Source organism: Bacillus rossius, chromosome 1 (assembly GCF_032445375.1).
Source record: "Bacillus rossius redtenbacheri isolate Brsri chromosome 1, Brsri_v3, whole genome shotgun sequence".
NCBI classification, from domain to species: domain Eukaryota; kingdom Metazoa; phylum Arthropoda; class Insecta; order Phasmatodea; family Bacillidae; genus Bacillus; species Bacillus rossius.
In genome coordinates this window covers 138,923,287-138,945,688 of record NC_086330.1, presented here as the reverse complement: position 1 = coordinate 138,945,688, position 22,402 = coordinate 138,923,287, and the positions used below count along the sequence as shown (strand labels likewise).

Here is a 22,402-nt window from a genome sequence, read left to right as displayed (position 1 = left end):
GTTCATGGTGGACGCTAGTTGATGTGTTCTTCTTCGCGAATGTTACGTTACGAGCAGCGTGTTCCAATTCAGACCGGGTTCCGAGGCTGTAGCCTTGTCGCGGGTAGTTTATTCTCTCTCTCTCTCTCTCTGTCGGGCCACTTCGTCAAGGTCATCTCTCGGGAGAGTAGGCGCACGCCGCTCGGACCTGAGTCGTTGTTTTTCCCGCGGCTTCGCGTCGGCGGAAAGCTTGCATCATTCGAGTCGACGCCGCCCCTCGCTTCTTCATTTGTTCCCCCCTCGTTTCCCACAGCATTCTGATTACCGCCGGCGTTGCGCTTCTCGGGCGCCTGCCCCGGACAATGCAAGGTTGTTTGAAAGAGAGAGGAGTTGGTGGTGCAGCGCCTCGTGTGCTTGCGGGACTGTAAATAGCGTTGTTTTTTTTCCTTGGAAGCTGGAAGAGAGAGACAGTCAGACTAGAAGCCTGTGAAAGTGAGCCACCCTTCTCTCCAAGAGACGTTCTGTGTGCTCTTAAGATCTTTCCCATTTAGAGACATGGGAAAGTGGTGTTCGGAAGTGTGTTTTTAGCTCGTCTCCCTCCCTCGTGCACAAGGGAGGTCGTTGTGCCCTCGAACGTGACTGTACACACCCGAGCTTGAACTGCTTCGTACGGCTTGGAAACTTATTCGTGTGCTATAGTGAATCTTCGTGTGGGCTGAAGATGACGTCATTTTCGAGACGCTTGGAAGGACCGGCCCCAGGAAAATAGACGCCGCCGATCATCATGTATCTGATGCAGGTACTGTCCTAAGTTTGGTCACATGTATTAATATTTTATTAATAAATATCTTTCTATATATTTTGTACAATAACGCGATTTATAGTACAGTTACAAATTTTAAAAGTATGATATTTAGATTGTACTGCCATGCACAGAAAGGCTGATTGAGACGGGCTTAGTGGTATAGGGATCACCGTATTAATATTTTAACTCGGAAATCCAAGCGCGGCTCCAAGAGGAGGGATATCTCCTCCCGAGCTCGAAATTTTATTTTATTTTATTTTGGAGGGTATTTTTATGTTTACTTGAGTACCTAAATTCATTCTTTGAACTTTTCTTTCATCAAAAGTTGTTTAAATTACTTAAGTTCTATATTTGAGACTTAAAATTTGTAATTATTACAAGGTAATTTTCTGTATCATTTAATTCATCCTCCGTTGTGCGACGTTCCTGTGGAAATCTCTGTTAAAATTTTTTTTATAATACATAATTGTTACATCATAGTAACTACAGGGTACAAGATACATTATAGCACACTAGACAGAGCTCCAAACCACTTTTTAGGTTTCGTTACCTGTTATTGTATATGTATTTTAGTCCAAATTTTTACCATCACCTTAGGTCCTTTTTCGGAAACGACAGTTACACAGAGAAAATTAGCCTAAAAACCCTACTGACTGGAATGAGAATTAAAATATTACAGTCTCTAGCACATAGTGCAAGATTAGTTGTTTTCCTCTTAAGCTCTGTCGCAACTTCTTTGGTCGTTGTAGTGGTAAGTAAAGCCATATTTTTGTATTTCGCATCCTGTCTTCCGGTCTTTTACACCGTTGTGTTTAAAAACTGTCAAATTTTTTTAGGGCTATGATGACACCGAAAAATTCAATAGCGCAGCCATGTTTGCCAAGTTGGATGACTTCAGATTCCATATAATATATTTGCATATAGGAGTTCTAAATTTTGTGCGAATTTTGACAAAATCAGACAACCAGAATCATGTCCAGCGAAAACAGATATGGTTTGCGTTTCCGTCCCAACGAATGGCGAAGATCGCAAGGAAGATTAAAGAGGTTATACATGTAAAATAACTAAAATAATGTTAATATTGTCGTTTGTTAAGTAAATTATCTATAATTTTAAAAATCGCAGAAAATTAATTTTAATATTGTTACGAGTGTGGGAAAACGGGTTCGTAAAGATAATCAAATTAATTTTATAGAGTTTTATTTGCTACTCTTATTTACAATAGCTACTAATTTAATCACCACAATGTCTGTTCACAAATCACTGGGCATCTGTCAAATCCACAGTTCACACTCCTCATTGGATTAAGGCTCAACAATGGTTCGCCCCTTACCTCGCACCTGTCCTGCGTCTTCGGCCGAAGCCTATACGCCTAATCCTGCAGGGTTTTAGTCATGCAAGGAGAGGGTCGCATGCAAAGATTTTTAGGAGGGCATGGCAGCGATTGATGACATGACTTAACTCCCCTATCTTAACTCTAGACTGTAACTAGAGGTAGGTTGGACCCAGTTATAAAACATGCATAGACATAGACCTGGGCTCATTCATGCGGGGTGCAAAAGTCGTGCATTAAGCAAGCAGTTTGGTTACAGGTAAGGTTGATCAGGGCCGCAAGCAAGCAAGGGTCGGGAACTTGGATATTGCTGTCCGCATTCGTTTTGGGCTATGCTGGATATTTGAGGGACGACTTCAGTTGTTTCTCCACCCGGCTGCCAGCCTAGATTTAAAACTAAGAAGGCGATAATTGTACCTGGCGCCTATTAATGTATGATGTAATAGCAGAAAATATAGTTAAGTGTAAGAAAGGGCATATCGCCTTAACTGCGCCACCAATAAAGACGATAATAAATAAAACTGTGTCCGCCCCATCCTAGCACTGTCCAACAGGATGCTACTCGTTGATACACGCTACTCACTGGTGTATATTTGCGCTGCAGAGCCTTGGTTGACCTCTCGTGTCTCAGTAATGTTGCGCCAAACGTGCTTTATTTTCTTTTCCCTCTGACACCGTCGCCGCGCCAAACAGGGCAAGAGCACGAATGCGTGGGGGCGTTTTAGCAACCATGTCAAAAATAACAAGCCGTGTCCGAATTCGCCTGAAGCCCGGAGGGTTGTCCGTACGTAAGTAAACGAATCTTGTGTTTTCTTCGCGTACTTCCAGTTGAAGACACGTCGCGATAAAAAAAAAAAAACATTCTGCAGGTTCTATTTAATAAATTAAAAAACTCCTAAAATCATTTTCACAAATATCTTACTGGTATTAATAAACTGAATAAAATTAATACTAAAACATGTTTATAAGGAACATGCACATACATACCGATCGAAAATACAAAGCAAAGGTATAATATGTAATAAAGAAAACAGCTGTAAATTCATATGGCACCAATGAAGTGTTAGAAATGTTTTTTTTTTTTTAATTATGTGTTGAAAAATAAAATGCAAACAAGTGGTTCAGCTGGCTTATACCACGTAAAATGGCAAAATATTGAAACCGTCTGGATTTGACATGGGTAAGTGAAGAACGAGGGTCGAGTACACAACTGAATACTTTAGTTCGGACACGGCGAATAGATTTATTTTTCTAACCTAAGTTTAAAACTGCGTGTGTTTAGGAGGGGTCTAGGCAGGGAAGACTTTAAGTGCGTCTCAGGCCGAAGCCTATACGCTCTAATCATGTAGGGTTTTAGCCATGCAGGAGGGGTAGCATACATCGTGTGCTAGGAGGGGATTGATAATTCTAGACTAAAAACTATATAAGTTGGGCCCAGGTAAAACCTGCATGGACACAGGTAAAAATCCTTGGCTTATTAATGCGGGGTGCAAAGTCATGCATTAAGCAAGCATGTTGGTTACAGGAAACAGAGGATGGTTCAGGAAGAAGAGATTGGGCAGAGTGGAAAAGAGACTACCAAGCAAGGGACGGGAATTTGGGCAATGCTATCCGCATTTTTGTCGTTCCCCACCGGGCTGCCAGCCAGCCTCGACTTGTAAATGATGAAGATGAAAGTACGGCAGGTAGCAAGTGCCGTTCCTTGTCTGAGGTGTCTGCGGCGACAGCCCGCGGCGAGCCTCGTGGCGCCTCTGCCAGACCGTCCTGGCGCGCCGCTGCCCCCGTCACGACACAGTTGTGACGTGCGAACACACTTCCCGCCTTCCCCCTGACGAGCGCTGATGCGCTTCCCGTGTTTCCACTAGTTTCAAACGGAGAGGACCCATTTCCCGTAAGTGCACGTCTGTCAACTATATTCGACAGTAGAGTTGGAAGTGTAGAATTGGACGGAAATTGGCTTCAAATTTTCTTCATCAAATAAATTTTGGACAAATGACCCTCAAATATGTTCTAAATCATTTCACACTTATCAAATTTTTTTTATTTTGTCTGAGCTATCGTCTCAAACTTTTCAAATTTTAATCTTATTTTGAAATTAAATAACGCATCCGGTGTCGGATGGAATATCTGAACTTATGCTATTTGTGAATTTTTTAATGTTTTAAACACACATAAATTTAACTTACAATAATATTTGTCGTATAATTATGTTAATAATAATCGTAATATTATCTTTCCCGACTGTCGACTATAAAAATAGAGTTAAAATTGATTTTTTTTTACTACTGAACTTGATAGAGTAAATATAAAAATAATTTTATGTTGCGATTTTTCTCTATTTTACCAAATATTCTTATGAACATTTAAGAAATTTATTATTGTTACACGTTAGATCTTACGCTTCAGACCTAATGAGTAGGGCGATCTATTTTTTTTTTTTCGCGGAAATATATTTTGAGACCAGCTGTAGGTTAAAACACTAGTACCGTAGTTAGCGTCTGTGTTTCGTGATTGGTTGAGTTCCTTTCAGTTGCATGTCTACTGTCGGCGCACCGAACACAGCCAGTCAGTGCGGAAGCCAAACGCGTCCTGAGTGGCCCGGGCAAATAAGGCAGTCGCTTCTCTCGCAGACCGCCACTAATGGGGCGGAGCCAAGCAGTTCAAATAACGGCTGGTTGAAACGCCCCTGACAACTGTGGGACACAGAATGTAATCAAACAGCCACTGATAACGGAATAAGCTTTGTTGAAATCTTTTTCGGGGGCAGAATCATTATTAATTTGAATTTTTTTGAAGTTGGTTTAGGATTTAGCTTTGTCGAAGACTTGGGAAGCAAGAGGCTTTAAAAAACCAAAAAAATTTCATGTTTCTACATATTATAATGATGTATGTATAGCGACACGCTGTAAGGACGTGTTTGTGAAAGCCTATTGCTATCCACGGTCAAGAAAACGAAAAGGTCTGATTTATTTATTTTCTTGGAGAGGAAAAACCTAATGGTTTTGAAATCTCTCAAGCATACTCTGCAGGGCATATAGTTTTGATTTTCGTTTTGTGTGGAAAGGTTGCAGTGTTGATTATATGGAAACTGTCGGCTGAGTTCTAAAAAAAATACTTAAATGCAAAATAAACTGCTATTCAGAAAAAAAACCATAAGCCTTCCACAATGGAATTAGCGTTAACTTCTGATAACTCAAAAATGTTGCCTGCTATTTTTTTTTTCCACTGAGAAGCGCATGTTACTACAAACTTCAGATTTTTTTACCCCCTGTCCATTGTGAATTTGTAGGCACTTGCATAATTTGATAAGGTAATTCAAGAGTGTCACGGCCTTTCCATAAAAAAAGAAAAGAAGGAATATTTGTGTTTTTTTTAATGTTCTTTGATTTCCCCCAAAAAATCGGCGTTTCTAAATTCCTAGTGGATTCTGAAATACTGAAATTGTGGGGCGCAATTAAATCCATGGAAATGGTGAGGTAAAAACATTAAAAATGAGAAAAATATATAAAAAGAAAAATATAGAAAAAGAATATAATAATTATAATCGTTGTAACATTTAATTCAGAAATACCATTTTCCCACGTATCTCTAGTTTTACGGAAAAGCCGCCACTCTCCATAATTACAATTTTTAGGCCGCGCTGCAGGTGTCGACGTTTACAATTTTCATTATAACTGTGTTTTATAGGGCTTATGCACTGTAATTATAGGATCTATAAAAATTAATACTTACAAATCTTGCAAACTTATTTTCTAACTGGTTTTGTTTATTACCGGGTTGTGTTGTATCTAATTAGATAGTAGACACAGATGCTGCCCGTATAAAAACGGTTTTAATCTTACTTATGTTTAATTTTCATTGATCTAAATGTTAATATTCCATAAAAACATGAAACTCTCTTTGTTTAATAAATATTTCTCGGACGTTATAACTTTTTTTCATGTTCTAGGCCTCTTACTTTTGATCTGTAATGAAGTTTTTTGCGGGGGGTGGGGGGGATTTAGTTTCCTAGGGGTTGCGAATGTAAAAGTACTGGAATGGAATTCTTCTTTAAGAATTTAACGGAGTAATTAACTTTTCTGTAATCTGCAGCGACGAAGTGTCTAGAACACTCACGCTCGTGCACTGAGAACTGTACTTGCGCGATCGTCTCTACTAACTTAAAATTTCATTATTTAAGTTTTTCTTTTGTTTTAAGGTGTGAAATTCTATTTAAGGCGTAATACATGAACTCTTGCAATGAGGGATGAAACAAAATTGTACCATTATTTAAACGCTTGAACGGGGAAAAAAAATATTAAATGCTTCCTTGCGGCCATATGCAGCATTGTTTCCCTCAGTTCCACCCCTCTCCCCTTGAGCCGCGTGACACCGTGACGTCAGAGGGCGGATGCCTCAAGTCGTCCATTACAAGGAAGAAACCGGTGGTGCGTGCCCTTATCGCAGTCTAGTGAGTGTTCAGATTTATTCGCGAGAAATACCTGCCCCTACTAATGAGACCCTTCACAGACTCGGAGAAAAATCCGTTGCGAATCTGTAAGTCAGTGACGACGATTCTCTACCAAATTGATTTGTTAGGGTGATTTAGGTGGGGAGAGGTGAGGGGGCGATAATAAAATAACTAATTTTAAAATTCAAATACTTTTTTGTTTGAATGTCATGGTAGTACCTAATTGTAATTCCCCCCCCCCCCCTCGTATTTTATTTTATTTGTATTTAATATTTGAAAAAATGTGTAGTCGGAAGATGTTTTCACTGTTTGGCAACACTTTTGACGGACTTCCGTGCCTGGTCAAGGCGCGTGGCTTGAGCGAGGCCTTGACGACTCAGGAGGAGGAGGGGGGGGGGGGGGTTGTAACTCAGCTGCGGGCCGCTGAGCATGCGGGTGAAGGTTCGCCACACGAATAGAGGTGCCAGGTTGTCGCTTTCATTTCCCACTAGATACCACTAAAAACTACTGCAAAATTGTTGGGAAACAAAAGAACCTTAACGTTGAAATTGTCATTGCGTGTACTGACTGACACATGAAAATAAAAATCTGTAAAATATTATTATTCTTCGCAAATAATTCGTGGATCTAGGATTTTGCATCGGTTGTAACATACAATGTTTTCTTATATATTTGCAAGTGGACAGAGCAGTTAAGTTCACTGAAAAAAAATATTGATTTTATGTAGTTCCCAACAGTTCTAAAAAATATGAATGCCCAGATTTCAAAACTGTTTTTGGAAGAGCTTATCTAAAAGGAAGATTAAATATTAAAATTTGGTTTGACAAACATAAAAATCGTACAAAATAATTTAAATATCCATAAATATTTGGGTACTACACAAAATATGGTCATTACATCCCATTTCAAATAACGTTTTCTGTTTTTTTGTTAGATACCTACTTATCACGCCATACTTTTAGTTTATGTTGAAGCTTGAAAGAACAATGTTGTGAATACATACATGAATTTTTTTTGCTTGGATATGTACTTTCTATTATGACTCAGAAGTAAGTAAAAAAGAAACGATTAACTTATTTATTTCAAATTTTAATGTTTTATATCTACCCACAAATACTTAAGTTTTATCATAACATAAATATTTTGTGGAGTTATGGATATATTGCCTGATACTTCATTAAGTGACGAATTTTTAAAAAAAATATAAATCAAAATAATTTAAACTTTCATATTATGCTTTGAACTTCATGTCACTTAAACTCTACTCTTAATTAATGCATATTAGAATACTTGCCACATAATACGTGATGTGGCAATAGTTTAAGTGGCCAAAGTGACCTCCGACATGAAACTGAAAGTTTATTTTGCTAAACATTTTACGTCACTGTTCATAAGCAGTAACGTTTCCATCGCAAACGTCCATAGTTTCTTGAAAAACTCGTATCTGGGCAAAGGGAGGACACAGTCGGACACTTACTTGATCGAAGTCTTGATTGCAGCTTGCCCATCACGATCATCGTACGCTAAGTCCCAGCGTACGCTATTGGCAGTGTTTGCGGCCCACATGGCCTGCAAAAATGTCGTCGCCCGCTCGCCACAAAATCTAGCGACCAACACCCCCTTGCTTGGCGTATCATCGGCGTCTCCTTTTTCTAGCGAAATAACGCAAACTCGCAAAGGGCGCCGTCTTTCCACAAACACGGTGTATTGTTCCGCTCCACACAGAAACCAATTAACCAACACCTCTTCTCTTCCACTCGCTCAGCCGTTCGACACGGCTCACTTCCCCTCTTTTCCATCACACGGCGAGGCGGCATACAGCACACACACGTGACACACCAGCCAAAATAATGGCAATAGCGTGAACTGAAAAAAACCATGTTCTAAATACTCCTACAAAAAAATAAAGGTTATAAACTTAATTAAAACTACCGTTAAATTACACAATACAAAAAACTTATAAAAATGTGCAAAAGTAACAGTACCAACTTACGTGTAAAATTACCAGAATAATTATTTCCGAGCCAATCGGCGCCCCAAACAAAATGTGAAGCACAACAAAAGCAGAGAGATAAATTGTCAAAAAGTAGTCTCATTTTAACTTTCTCTGATAGTTAATGCAGAGTCTGTACAACTGGAGGTGTGTGACGGCTGAGCACGGCAGTCGCAGAGCACTGAGACTGAGACTTCCCTGCAGACAGCCAAGTGGCATCGGTGTTGGCTCGGACCCGCTGGCCGGCTCTTGGAAGGAACCTAAACAACGGCGCCGACTGAATTAGATACCAGCTTCTCCTCTATGCATAGGCTCAAAGAATTTTAGTTTTAAAATTAACATTCATTGATGTGTGAACATTTTAGTTTACGGTATACGGCATTTGGTAGGATTAATCTCTTGAAAATGGAACAGAAGTCAAAGAACGGAAATGTGGCCTCGCAGTCTCGTAGCTAGTTTAAGCCTCGTAGACTCTTAGTGTCATAGTACTGTTGCCTCGTAGTCTTGTAGTCCTGTAGCCTCGTAGTCAATAGCCTCGCAGTCTTGTAGCTTCGTAGCCTGTTGTCTTGTTCAGCTTATTTTTAGGTATCCATTTGAGAAGGGGTAACATATGAAGTAATCTCCATCGATAGGATTCTAGCTTTGGTAATTTGTAGTGGCCTATCAGAGGATTATTCGAGGGGGAGGGGGTATCAACATTAGCGTTAACATAAGTACACGCATAGCGGGTGTCTTCGCCTGGAATCTCTCCCCCGGGTCTCGACGGAGGCTGTCCGGTTGTTGGGCCGCTTGCAGGCCGTCCCAGATGGCGGCCGCCGTTTATTTTCGCTGTCCGCTGCCCGGCGATTTCCGGCACCTTTATTTCGGTGCTGTTCCTCCCTCCCTCCCTCCCTCCCTCCCTCCCTCCCTCTTGGCCCTTGGACGACCCTCCGCGCCTCAGGTGTGGAGAGCTCCAGGCGACTGGCTGCTGGGCCGATTGCGGTAGTAATGAAGTTTAGGTGACTTTTACTTGGAGGCGTAGCGCAGTGGGCAACTCGGGGGAGAAACTCTTATTGCCGAGACTGAGACCTCGTTTTTTTGAAGTAGTTTTGGGCCCGCCCACTAGATTTATCACAAACATAGCTTCATTGATTGTGAAACGTAAAGCATCAACTATTATCAGGCAAACACGCCACTTAGCCACATATTTTGTGGTGTGGCATACCGGAAATTTTGCATCTATACTCTATATATAATTGCATTTTTTTTTCATCACAAAATAGCAAGCAATAAGTGTTTCTCACATAGTTTAAATCTCGATTACCAAGTACTTAGTCGCCAAGTAGTTATAATAGACCTAATACTTTGAATTTGAACCTCCCTTCAGAGTTTTTTTTTGTGATAGTAGTTATGGGCCCATCCGACAGGTAGCGTCACTTGTCGCGTAAAACATGGTTTCAGTTTCCACTGTGAGAGTCACATTGCCGTATGTCCCTCCTTGTTCTATGGTCGGCAACGCACCGGGTTTCGGTGCTCGGGCTTTGAGTTCGAATACCGGGTAATATATGGGTCTAATTTGTGTTGTCCTATTCGTCCCCCCACACCAACAACTGCAACAACCACCACATTACACAACAACATAAGAAAAAAAAGTTTTGCTTGGAGCCCACGCGCGACAGAAGTGAAACTTCTTTCTTATTATATTATTAGGTACAGGAAACATAATTCTCTTTGGCTGAGGTCGCAGATAATAGAATATATATGGAAGTAAGCGAGCGCTAAATTATGCTATTGCGCAATATGCAAGTGTGCAAGTATGCTGCGTCATTTCTACCTCTCCCCTGCTGCCTCCTCTACCGGTTTGTCCACCACGTACCTAAATATTCCTCTCCTCTCCCGGTTCCCCCAACTTAGTACCTAACTATTCACCTCATGCGATCGGAATTTTCGTAACGTTAGAAAATTGTAGCGCCCTCAGCAAAGAAGTTTTACTTCAAAAATACAACATTAAGGGGAGGGATGATTAGCTCACTGGTGACTGTCAAACTTGCCAGTGTGTTTCCCATCTTTAACAACAAAAAAAAAGCAAGTGGGTATAACACTCGCCTCCCACCAAGGTGATTCGGGTTCGATTCCCGGCTTTTTCGCAAGTGGGAAATGTGGCGGACGTTGTCTGTGGGCTTTCTCGCTGCTCCATATCTCATCTCACCTCACGTATTCTCGAGGCTGATCGGAACGACAGGTCTTTCCCTCGGGTAGGGCAGCCGGCTCCTAGGAGTGTCAGCCCCTCTCCATCCAGGTAGACCCTGGCTCTGGCGGGAAACTACATGTCGGTTTTTTTATTTTCAGGTGACTATTACTGACTGCTGAATTGAATAACTTGCGATGGGAGGTAGAACCCACGCTGTGATAAGTGCAAGTATTAAAATAATGTGGGGAGAAAATAGGTTAATGAGATTCAGGATCATGGGCTCGCATCCCTTTGAAAGGAGTTTTAGGTGTGCTTCCTGTTCGGCGCGCTTCATGCCAGTGTTTGTAAAAAAAAATTGGCGGTTTACTGTGGAAATATATCATACAATTGCTGTGGTTTTCACTTTTAAAATAAATAAATAAAATTTAAGTTACACGACACTTAGGAAAATTCAGTAGATGTTCAAGTAATACGACTGGAGTTACGAGTAATTATTTAAGTTTATTATTACGTTTAAATTTTCCGAAGGAATGAATTAGATTTAAAAAACTTAGAAAAAAAAATATATTTTTTTTTGTAAAATATAAATTTTTACCATTTAGACACTCGAGTGCACGAAAGCGGTTTCAGAATGGACTGGTGTAAATCGTAGGTTTCCCCGTTTATGATGGTTCACTGTTTTTCTTCACATTTAACGGTGACATACTGTAAAATAGTGTACTTTTAGAATTCGACAAAATTCAAGATTAAATCAAAAAAGGTTTAGATTTACAATCGAACACAGTAAAACACTGACTCAGAAAATTGTAACTCTTTCCAAAATATTTTTGTAATATAAACCTTTTTTTCTCAATATTTGCAAAAAAACTCATTTTTGTTGTTTTAACGTGTTCAATTGAACCAACTTACCACATAGTATTTATTCATTTGTTTCCTTATTAAGTTACTAGCTGCCCGATTCGGCTTCGCACGGCTATACTAATGGAAAAAAATTAAGCCACATCTCCCATTTACAGTAATGGTAAATAAAAAAAATTCAGTGAAAATTTATTACAATGCTGTATAATGTACCGGAGAGAAAATGAATAGCACCGATGGTTTCCCGACTCGTGCACGCAACGTACAACTGATGTACCCGTACTTCGCTACGGCAGTCTACAGGCAGATCACTCTTGCGCCGCTCATTATACATGCCCCTCCTTGTGGGTACGCCACTGCCGCGCGATGCCCGTTGCCATGGAGACGCAGAAGGCATGAACAATGCAAAATTCTGTTCTCATGCAGACAAAGTACCCACTGTTGCCTGGTTTTAACCACCCATGGGATCTAATTTTCGGAAAATGTCATCCTGCGTAAGATAAGGAACATTACTGTGAAGTTTCAAGTCTGTAAAATATATATACTTAAAAAAAGGGCAATTTTTGATATTTAAAGTACCCGCAAAATTTCAACGGTGATGAGGACTGCACTAACAATGAAATAGTCGTTGCCATAGAGACGAATGAAGCATCAACAAAGCAACAGCCGTTGCCATGGTGATTTCCTACCAAAAACTGGAAATTTTGATATATTACGCCCCCGAAACTCCCCTTGGGATCGGATTTCCGCAGAATCCGTTCTTAGTGAGCGTCTACATCACAAAATGAGTAACTATGCTAAATTTCAAGTCAATCGGGTGTATAGTTTTAGAGATCTCTTGATGAGAAAGTCAGTGAGTGGTATTTCGCTTTTATATATATAGACACACACACACACACACACACACACAAGTCCTTGTCAGAATTGTAACGGGAGAGGAAAATTATTGATGGTCCGAAAAATGAAAATTAATTAAAAAATATAAAAAATAATTCTAGTAAAAAAAAAAACAAATTGAACAGAGAGAGAGGAAAAAAAACAATAGTTTAGGTTTGCGATTTAAAGTGATAAAAATTATTTAAATACTAATTGAACTATTATGAGAGTACTGATTGCTTCGTTATTAATATCACACGGGTGTTTTTTACTTGTATGGGAAAATTAAGAATGATAAGGCATCTAGTGCGTGGCAACAATGTTAATAGGCAATAAGAAATAAACTTCTAGCGCCTCAGGCATTGTCACCACACACTTCGTACGTGTACTGCATGTTGTATCTAACCCCCTCCAACGCATTTGATTATAAATTGGACTTTTAGTAAGGATCCCTAATGTTATTGATAATATAATATAGCCTATAGCCTTCCTCGATAAATGTACTATCCAACACTGAAAGAATTTTTCAAATTGGACTAGTGGTTCCTGAGATTAGCGTGTTCAAACAAACAAACAAACAAACTCTTCAGCTTTATAATATTAGTATAGATGACTCTCAAGCTTGTTACTTTTTGTATGTTATTATTTTTATTGGTTATAAAACAGACTAATTTTACAAGTGTTTTCACGTGAACCTGGCAAACGGAAGCTGAATAGTTGTACGCCATTCGAAATGTGAAACCTCTCTAATGAGTAAGGAAATTTGCTGGCAAGCTTTGGCCTCGTGGATATCCCGCAGCAAACACGATTATAAAAATGAAAGCATGTAAGAGAACTTAAGAGGATTTATTCCGCAATAAGTCCGTGAAGGCCGTCGGAGTGTGCGCAGTTGTCGAAGCAGCACCCAGGTCACCTCCCTGTGTCACCGTGCGTCGCACTCTCTCCCCTCGGCGAGCGTCTGACTGACGACTAGTCTGGTGCCGCAGGTTGAGGAGAGTGCACAGTGCGCGGTTAGCAAGCTCCAGGGCCAATGCTTGGCCAGTACTGAGTGGCTTCGCAGAGGTAATGTGCTGTCGCCAAGAGCCTCGCCTAGTCGTGCGTTGGGCGGCGGGTACTCGCGACCCGGTCCTGTGTTCCAGTCTCTGCTGGAGACCCGTCCATGCACACGGCAGAACAGTGTTAAGAGAATAAACGGCATTACTTAAACTGCAAGTTCAAGAGCCACAACTCACAGTCCAATCCAATCCCCTAGCAAATACCAACACCCACCCCATCCTTCTTCTTCCAATGGAAACACTGGTGGTGTCGGAGAACGAAGAATGGCCCCCTTACACTTGGTGCCGTTACAAGCAGTTGTTTCCCATAGAAAAAAAAAACTGGTATATGTGAGCGAGCTTTGTCAAAGTGTTTTTTTTTTCAAATGAAAGATAATTTATTTTCAGGAACGAAGAGCTCGTTAGTTATCTTTAGTACCTTAGTAATTTTTTTTAATCGTAGATAAGTTAGGGAATGGTGTATGCAATTTTTGCCATGTTGATAATTGAAGTCAAAGTGTGAACGACCCCCTCCCCCCTTTGCCCTAATTCCTAAGTGTATAGCGAATTTTTTTTAATATAATGTAATTAATAATTCATTTCCGATGTCTTGAAGTCGTTGTTTACAATGCTGGCTTTATAGTGGAATTTTTACAGTACCTATCAAGCTATTTAACACACTTATGGCATTAGCTTTAAAGCATGTTTTTTTTTTTTTGCTAACCAAAGTGATTTAAACTTAGAACAGGCACCTACCTACTTCTTTGACTTATACATACATCAATCCCTCATTTAGCACGACTTATACGTTCCTAAAAATATTCGTGTTATCCGAAATCGCGTATTCTGAAGCATTGGTCTCCATAAATAGCAAGGTTAATCTACTTAATGTGTTTCAAAATGTGTAGGAAAATATTCTTTACGTAATATAAATGCGTAGAATAACACTCAACGAGAAATATGTCATACCATTATCTTTATAAGCCTACCATAGAATACTTTGTACGACAAATATGACGCACCATAACGGGAGATAGTTATCAGTCGGCCGGTTGGCTTACAAGCCCGGGCGTGACATTCAACTCACGTCGCTTACCTTTCCGCGAACTTTCCAAACCATCCTTACTGGAAGTGAAACCGATATTACTATCCGGATATTGACATTTTAATTTTTCAAATATTAAAGTGCTTTTTCGTGTATCGCCGCTTGGTTCACACTAATTCTGTCAGGCGATTTTTTTTTTTTTCATTGTACCATTCATTTAACAACCTTTACCATGTGAATAATCTGTTCATTTCGGTTCCGGTATATAATGTCAAATATATTCCCGCTAGTACAACCAACAGCATCAGACTTATAAAAACGTTTGATAGAGTCCTTATTTAGTATAGTTGACTTGCTTAAAACTAAAGTGCAACCAACATAAGTGTGGCCTACATGACAGTCTGCACGCCGAAATACTTATAATTTTGTCTCAAATGCTTGAGCACGATGCATTATGCTCTCACTTGAAAGCCATGATAACAATATGATTCCAACTGCAGGTGCTTGCACGTGTACAGTTACGGGCAGACGAATGGGCAGACGTTGCTTGTGTTTGTACGAGTTCCCTGCCACTGACTGGACGAGTTCATCACGGCCCAGTCTGTGGCCGGGCGACAACAGTACGGCACGGAGGCATACGCGCGGACGTAAAATATTTTGTCCTTTACACCCCATAGCCGCAACTTAACTTGCCTTAGCTGATGTATGTACAACAGCTGATAGTATAGTCAGACCTGCGCGCGCATCTCTTCCCCCCTTGCATGGCTAATTGTACGCCACGTCACATCTGTTTACCGAGTTGAAACAGATTTCGTTGTGTCATGCCCGACTTTTTTTTTCTTGCCTGTGGTGATTTCGTGCTAACTGAAATTTACAGACGTGCTATTCAAGACTGGGGCAGTAAAATTAACTTCGAGCTAAATGAATTCGCGAAATCTGAAGACGTGCTAAGTGGGGGATTGTTTACATGACTTTTAAGGTTCAATACTGTTTATTTTTCCTCTCTTTTAAGGGATTAGGAAATGTTTTTAATTTTTCGTTGTCTATAATTATAACGTGCTGCTACCTCATGAGTGCCAATAAAATATCTAGTCACCACATTTTTTTATTATTTTTATCTCTTTCAAAACTCATTTCATTTTTATAGACAGGATGGAACTCATCGGTTAAAAAAAGCTAACACTAAATAATAAAAGTGAAATTTCATTTTTAAGTTGTGTGTAAAGTTAGCGATACGCATTTATGTATATGCCGTGGCATAAACTTTCGGCGTCTTATATTTACCCTTTCTTCTTCTTCTCCTCCCTTCTTTTTCCCCCTCCAGCCTGTCAGCTTTGTGCCTCGCGCGCATGCGCGTCTGGTGCATTGCCGCGAGCGAGATAAAACTCTCTTTCGTCCCTGCCCCCCATCCCGCATCACAACCCCTCTCCCTGAACGTCGTTGTGTCCGGGCATGTTTGTATACACGCCACGTTGATGTCCCGTGATCGCGGCTCGCGACTGACGGGGCACGGCGCCTTCTTGGTTTTTTTTGGGGGGGGGGTTGGGGGGGGGGGGGTTAGATGAGCCCGGTTATTTCCACGGATGTTTGTTTAAAAATCCCCCTTTCCCCTTTTCTCCCCTCAACACACGCTCTTTTGTTTACGAACTGTCGCGTGCGGCTGACGACTCGAGTTGATTCGTTGATTTATTTATTATCGATTTTATGGCGTAGATAAGGTGTTCAGACTTTTCTTACACGTTTGACCATTTGACCTACTTCACAAAAAGACACTGTACATAACACTTAAGGAAATACTTAATTAAATTTATCCTACCAACTAACACAATAACTTAATTAAGTACATAAATTATATAATTAAAAATCATAAACAAACGTAAATAATAAATTCACGGATAAAAACAAAGAACCAATATGAAGTACAAACGTGTAACAGAAAGGAATATAGAAGACTACCAAAGAAATGCAATTTTCTCGTTGTTTTCCGGGCCTAGGGTAGAATCCAAAAAATGGTCAATATTCAGGGTAGTGTCTTTTGCTGATTGGCTGACTGCCTCATTGTACCCTCTGCTCTGGATTGCGTGTTTGTTTGCAAGTTTGTAATTTGTTGCTAGTCCTTCAGGGAATATAATGAACACATCATCCAGTATTGGATTGTGTCACAATTTATATAGGGTTTTAGCTCGGTCATGCCAAATAACAACGCGAAATTTGGCAGGCTCCTGCACATTACACAAATGCTGAATGAGCCTGAATTCAACCGACACACTTCATTACAGGTTCATTACGACAAAATAAGTTGAAAACGTATGCTGAACGAAATCTTTATTGTAAATAATAGAAAAAGTATTAAAGAAAGAACACTGAGTGTTTTAGTTATGTTTAATTGAATTATTTTCTACAACCACAACTAATTTTGTAGCTGTAGCAAGATTAATTCAATGAAATAATTTTTTTTACAACCCAAAATTCTCGGTGGGTGAACATCATTCAATTAAATATAATCCAGACGCTCAGTGCTCCGTCTCAAATACTTTCTCTAATATTTACAATAAAAATGTTGTTCAGCTCCAACCTTCAAAGACGTATACCAGCCTTACGAAGCACTTCAGACCTTACGTCGTATTATGTTTTCAACTTATTTTGTCGTGATGAACCTATAGTTGAGGTTTGTCGCTCGAATTCAGACTCACTCTGTATACGCACATGAGCGTCTCAGAATTACTCATCCCTGCGTTGTAGACATAAAAAAAATAAAAAAAATACCGCAACCTCAGATTTAAACTTTGAGAGCGTTTCTGAGCCTCGCAATTCTGACTGTTGCCTTTGCGTCAACAATGAGAGTTCGCAGTTTTCTATTTCCTGACAGACAATGAGTAGGCATAATTATAGCTACATTTTCTCTCGTTCAACTTAAGCGCATCTACTTGACAGGAAGGGTCGAAGTGGTGATTGTTGTGATCACTCGTCTTCCAGCGATCCGCGATCAAGGAAAATTACACTGACGTGTCCGCGAGGCGATGAGTTTTCTCAGGGTGTTCCTGTATTTTCCCGCCAACGCATTCTGTCGCTGCTCCATCCCATTTTTTTTTTAAACCACAGAGGTAAGAAGTTAATGATATTTAATTCAAAATGAAAAAAAAAAAATCCCGAGGTTGCACGAATGCAAGTATTCGGGCGTGTACGGAAGGACGTGTGAATCGCAGGTTTCCCAGCGAGGCGACCCAGTAGCGATGGTGATCACTGTCGGGCGGCGCCCGGCCAGCCAGTTGATATAGCCTCTCTGTCGATCATTGTGGCTGTCAGGCTGTCACACGGGCGCCGGCGCCACTCCCCCAGCCCGCCATTCTGTCACTCGGCGAGGCGTGGGTTGTCCCCGGCAGGACGTCGCTCGTCACCGAATACTTCCTCCCGCAGGCTGCCGCCCTGTTGGCACGGCGTGGCGCCAATTTATTTCCCATCAATCTCGTGCTTTGCTCCCTAACCAGGGCCGGCGCGTCCATATAGGCGAACTAGGCAACCGCCTAGGGCGCCAAGTAGCTGGGGGCGACGCAGCACGACACATAACAGCTCATATACTATGTTTAACGATTATTGAAACTATATGAAAATGGATTTTTGTAACAGTTTGGAATGTTTATATTGATATAAGTAATTATTTAAAGTCCACAGTGACCTGTTTATGATCTGTAATAAGTAAAAAAGTAAAAAAAAAAAACACAAGCCTGCTTACATTTGATTGTTGACAAAATCTTAGGCTTACATGATGTATTTTGAGGCAAGGAAAATGTTTTTTGGGGTGTCAGGCGGAGGGGGGGGGGCGGCATTAAGGTTTTTCGCCTGAGCGCCAATTTACCTTGCACCGGCCCTGTCCCTAACCCCCTTACTGTATTTCTCTTTCTCTCTCTTTCTCGCTCCCTTTATCTCTTTCGATCTCTTTCTCTCTCTGTCTCTCTCTTCCCCCCCCCCCCCTTCAAAAGTAGGCTCATTGCTCGGAAAACACGCTGTGCTAACGTGGAATATGTACAGGATGATTCGGGATTCCATCGACAAACTTCGACTGCAGGTTCACCGCGGAAAAAAAAAAGTCGACAAACATGCTTCTCAGGGTTGGTGTATATCTTTGAAGTTGAAGCTGAACAACATTTTTAGTGCAAATGATTTGGGGGAGGGGGGGGGTATTTAAGAAGGAACACTTAGATACTGAATAGTTTTTAATTGAACAATTCTCTTACAAACACTGCAAAACTTGTCGCTGTCTTGAAAGTATTTCTTCGAAATACGTGAGGGCACAACGCGTGAGAAAAATGTATGGAACAAATTCATTTTCTATGGCGGCAGTGGGTTTCCCGTGCCACAGATGATTTTTTTTTGTGATGTTCTTCAAATCCCATAACTGGAATTTAATTTTTTTTTTACGTTTTATATAGATGATTATATCATTATACAAATTTTACTTTACGTAAAATGTATTATTAATTTTTATTCTCTTATTGCTGTAAGAGCTTTTAATACATATCTGAGTCCATTGGTTTTTGTGATTTTATAATAGGTAGGCCCATAGCCTTTGTTTTTTTTACTTATATTTAAAATATACAGCGCGGTATCGCCTCTAAGCGCCAGGACTGTGGACTGGCGCGCAATCTTCTCGTCATGCACTGGGCAACTGTGAGATTTGAGCATTATATGGCGAAGAAATGAAGATAAAGGATTGTTTGAAGGCCCTTGAGACTCTGTATCGGGTGTTTCGTGTCTAAAAATTATTCTGTAACCACGCCATTTCAGTAATTTTCACTCTTCTAAACAGCGTACTCTCAAATGCTTTTCATAAACATACACTATTCTGATATCTCGAGCAATTTCCAAATCGTGTGGTTTTTTCCGTATGTATGGTCATTTTCCATTATTTTTCGGTTTGGGAAAATTTTTCGTTTACAAATGAGAAAAAACAGGTTTATCCCACCAATATTATAAATGTGAAAGTTTGGATGGATGGATGGATGGATGGATGGATGGATGTTACTCAATCACGCCAGAACTGCTGAACGGATTTGGATGAGATTTGGCATACAGCTAGCTCATAACCTGGATTAATACATAGGCCACATATTACTATAAAATCCATCCTTATTAGGGAGAAAAAGTGGTAAATTCATTTTTATAACAGAAAATCATAGGTCATAGACATACAAACAGTGAGTGTGTGTCATTTCTCTATGTCCGCCACACGATCATACATATAGTAAGGTCTGGCAACTTCCTATCCTTCTCCTTGGTGAGACCTGTCCGCTTAGTAGAGCTCTTGGCGGCTAGCGAACCAACGGCACTAATTACAGTTCAGTTTTGAACTTCTAAAATAGATGGCGTCACCTTGAAATTTAAACGCGCTATCGTTTAGTGCGACCATCAAGTCTTGGCAAGGGTTTGCAAACGTTTGTGAGTGAATGTGTATGTGTGTTACTTATTCACACTGTATTAATACATAGGCTACTTTTTATCCCCAAAAAAACTTGGCTGTTCCTGTGGTGTGATCAAAGTCACTAAAATGTCATTCAAACGTGACAGCCTAACATTTGATGTAGAGGTTTGTTCTAGCCCGTTTTTACAAACTAAATACCTTCATCCAGGAAAAAAAGGTTCCTGCAGGTTAGTATTATCACTTAACTCTGTAACATAATGTACCAGGAAGTTTTTTATATCAATCTTTATATATATATTTCTTGTGTGCGTGTGTATGTCACTGAACTCCTCCTAGACGGCTGGACCGATTTTGATGAAATTTTTTGTGTGAGTTCACGGGGATTCGTGGATGGTTTAGATTCACAATTGGATATTTTATCTCGATTCTGAGTTAAGAAAAAACTAAAAAATTTAATGTGTGTCATAGATATACAAACTGTTAGTGTCATTCCTCTATGTCTGCCGAGCAATAGCTTTCAAGCCATTACTAAGGTTAATTCTACTACAGGTTGGGAAGATCAATGTTATAAGTTTGGCACACTATTTGGTTTCTCCGCCAGGTAGCAGTAGTGTTCTATGAGGGGGTCATTTTCATCTGTTTCAATGCATTTAAATGGGCCGTTTGCATTTTTCAAAGTGAAATAACAATATGTGTAAAACTTCTCAGTTCGTTTTGAATTTAAAATTAGGATAGCTTAACTTTCATCTTTAAGTAGTTTTTAATTTAGTTTTTCAATATGCCTAAGTGTTGTTTTGTGCCCGGTTGCAAAACTGGATGTAGTAGAGAAAGTACGACGCAAGCATTAACGTATTTAAGGCTCCTGCAGACGAAAAAAAAAGAGAATTATGGAACAGAAGGATCCCAAGGAGTGATAGAGATTTGAGGAAAACTGATAATGTATGTGAAATAAATTTCGAGGTTCGTGAAAATAAATTGTATATCCTAACCAATTCCATCCCGACTTCCAGCTTGATAGTCACGTTAGGCTCTGTAGTAGGATGAGTTCGTTTGTATCAAACCAGATATAAAAATGGTATTACAACATGCATTATGATCTTTTTGTTTATGTTAAGGTTCGTTTTCGCTTCTGTATAATTAAAAAAAAAAACTTCAGGTTACATCTTTTGTATGCCAATAACCCCAACATTTAAAAAAAAAAATTGGCATTCATATTTTCAGTACGTTTTGGGCTGTTGATAATTGTAATAGGTAGGTACTTTAAATATAAAATTTGCTCTTGGAAAATTTAAATAAAATTATTTATATTTTATCGAAAATCATTTAAGTAGGGTAATTTTTTCAAATAGCCTTTTAGTTTGCCATAATACTACTTACCACTAAGTAATATTTCTTTTGTTGCAACTTTCATTCAGGTTATCATTTTGCTCAAGGATTCCAATATGTTGACTATATTTAACACATTTTTTTAGATGACCAATTAAATCAAAATATTCTAATTGAAAAAGTTTTCACCAGAACTACATGTGTGTTAATTTAAATTTAAATGCAATTGCTGTTACTAGATAAAGTTAACAGCACTTTGAAACTTTGTTGGCATTAATAACAATTCATTTTTTTTTTTAATTGTTTGAATGGTTAACGGCTTTCGCCCACAACCAGAACTAAATCATTCCAATCTTTATCATTTCGTAGCAATCATATCTCTTACTGTAAATAAACATCCATGCCTTACCCGGGACTCGAACCCAGAACCCCTCGCACCGTAAGCCGGTGTGCATCCGACTACGCTACGGAGGTCGACTAATAACAATTCAGTCTAAATTGTTGCTCAATCTTCCAGTAGACACAACACAGAGAACACACACTGTGCATTAAGGAACGTAAAAAAACACATTGTGGAAGCCAGATGTCCTAAGATGATATATTTATAGACCTGTACAATTTCCTTTCACAACTAGGAAAATCTAAACGCACGTGACTTAGTACACAAGATCCTCAGTTTAATATAAAGTAGGAAAAATAGATTTAACGAGTGAGGTCATATAAAATAGTAATTGGGTAGAGGGGCTGGGGAAATCCGGGAGATAGGCTGACCCGAGGGGTGTACAGAGGGAGGAGGGATCACCAGTGCAAGACCCAGAGGGAGTGGAGACGAACTGAACCAGGAAAGCAGGTGTTTCTGGTGAGGACAGGGCGAGAGTGGAATGGGCTTGAGGGAAGGGTACTGAATGGGAGAGGAGGGACGGACTTCAGAAATTGGTAGAGTGAGCTAGAGGGGAGCTCCTTACCAACGGGTGTAAGCCCAACCACAAGTGTATAAAGATAATAATTTACTTTCCAACTGCCCTGAGTTCGCTCCAACCAACTGAAAAATATATCAATGCGTGCTGTAGGTACATTATTTAATATTTAAATTCATTTGAAGTCAATGACTATT

General features: G+C 39.9%; 1 protein-coding gene across 1 annotated transcript in view; it reads left to right on the top strand.

Moving 5' to 3' along the window:
- Positions 1 to 22,402, top strand: part of LOC134546213 (uncharacterized) — a 720,520-nt gene that overhangs the window by 158,964 nt on the left and 539,154 nt on the right. The window lies entirely within an intron of this gene.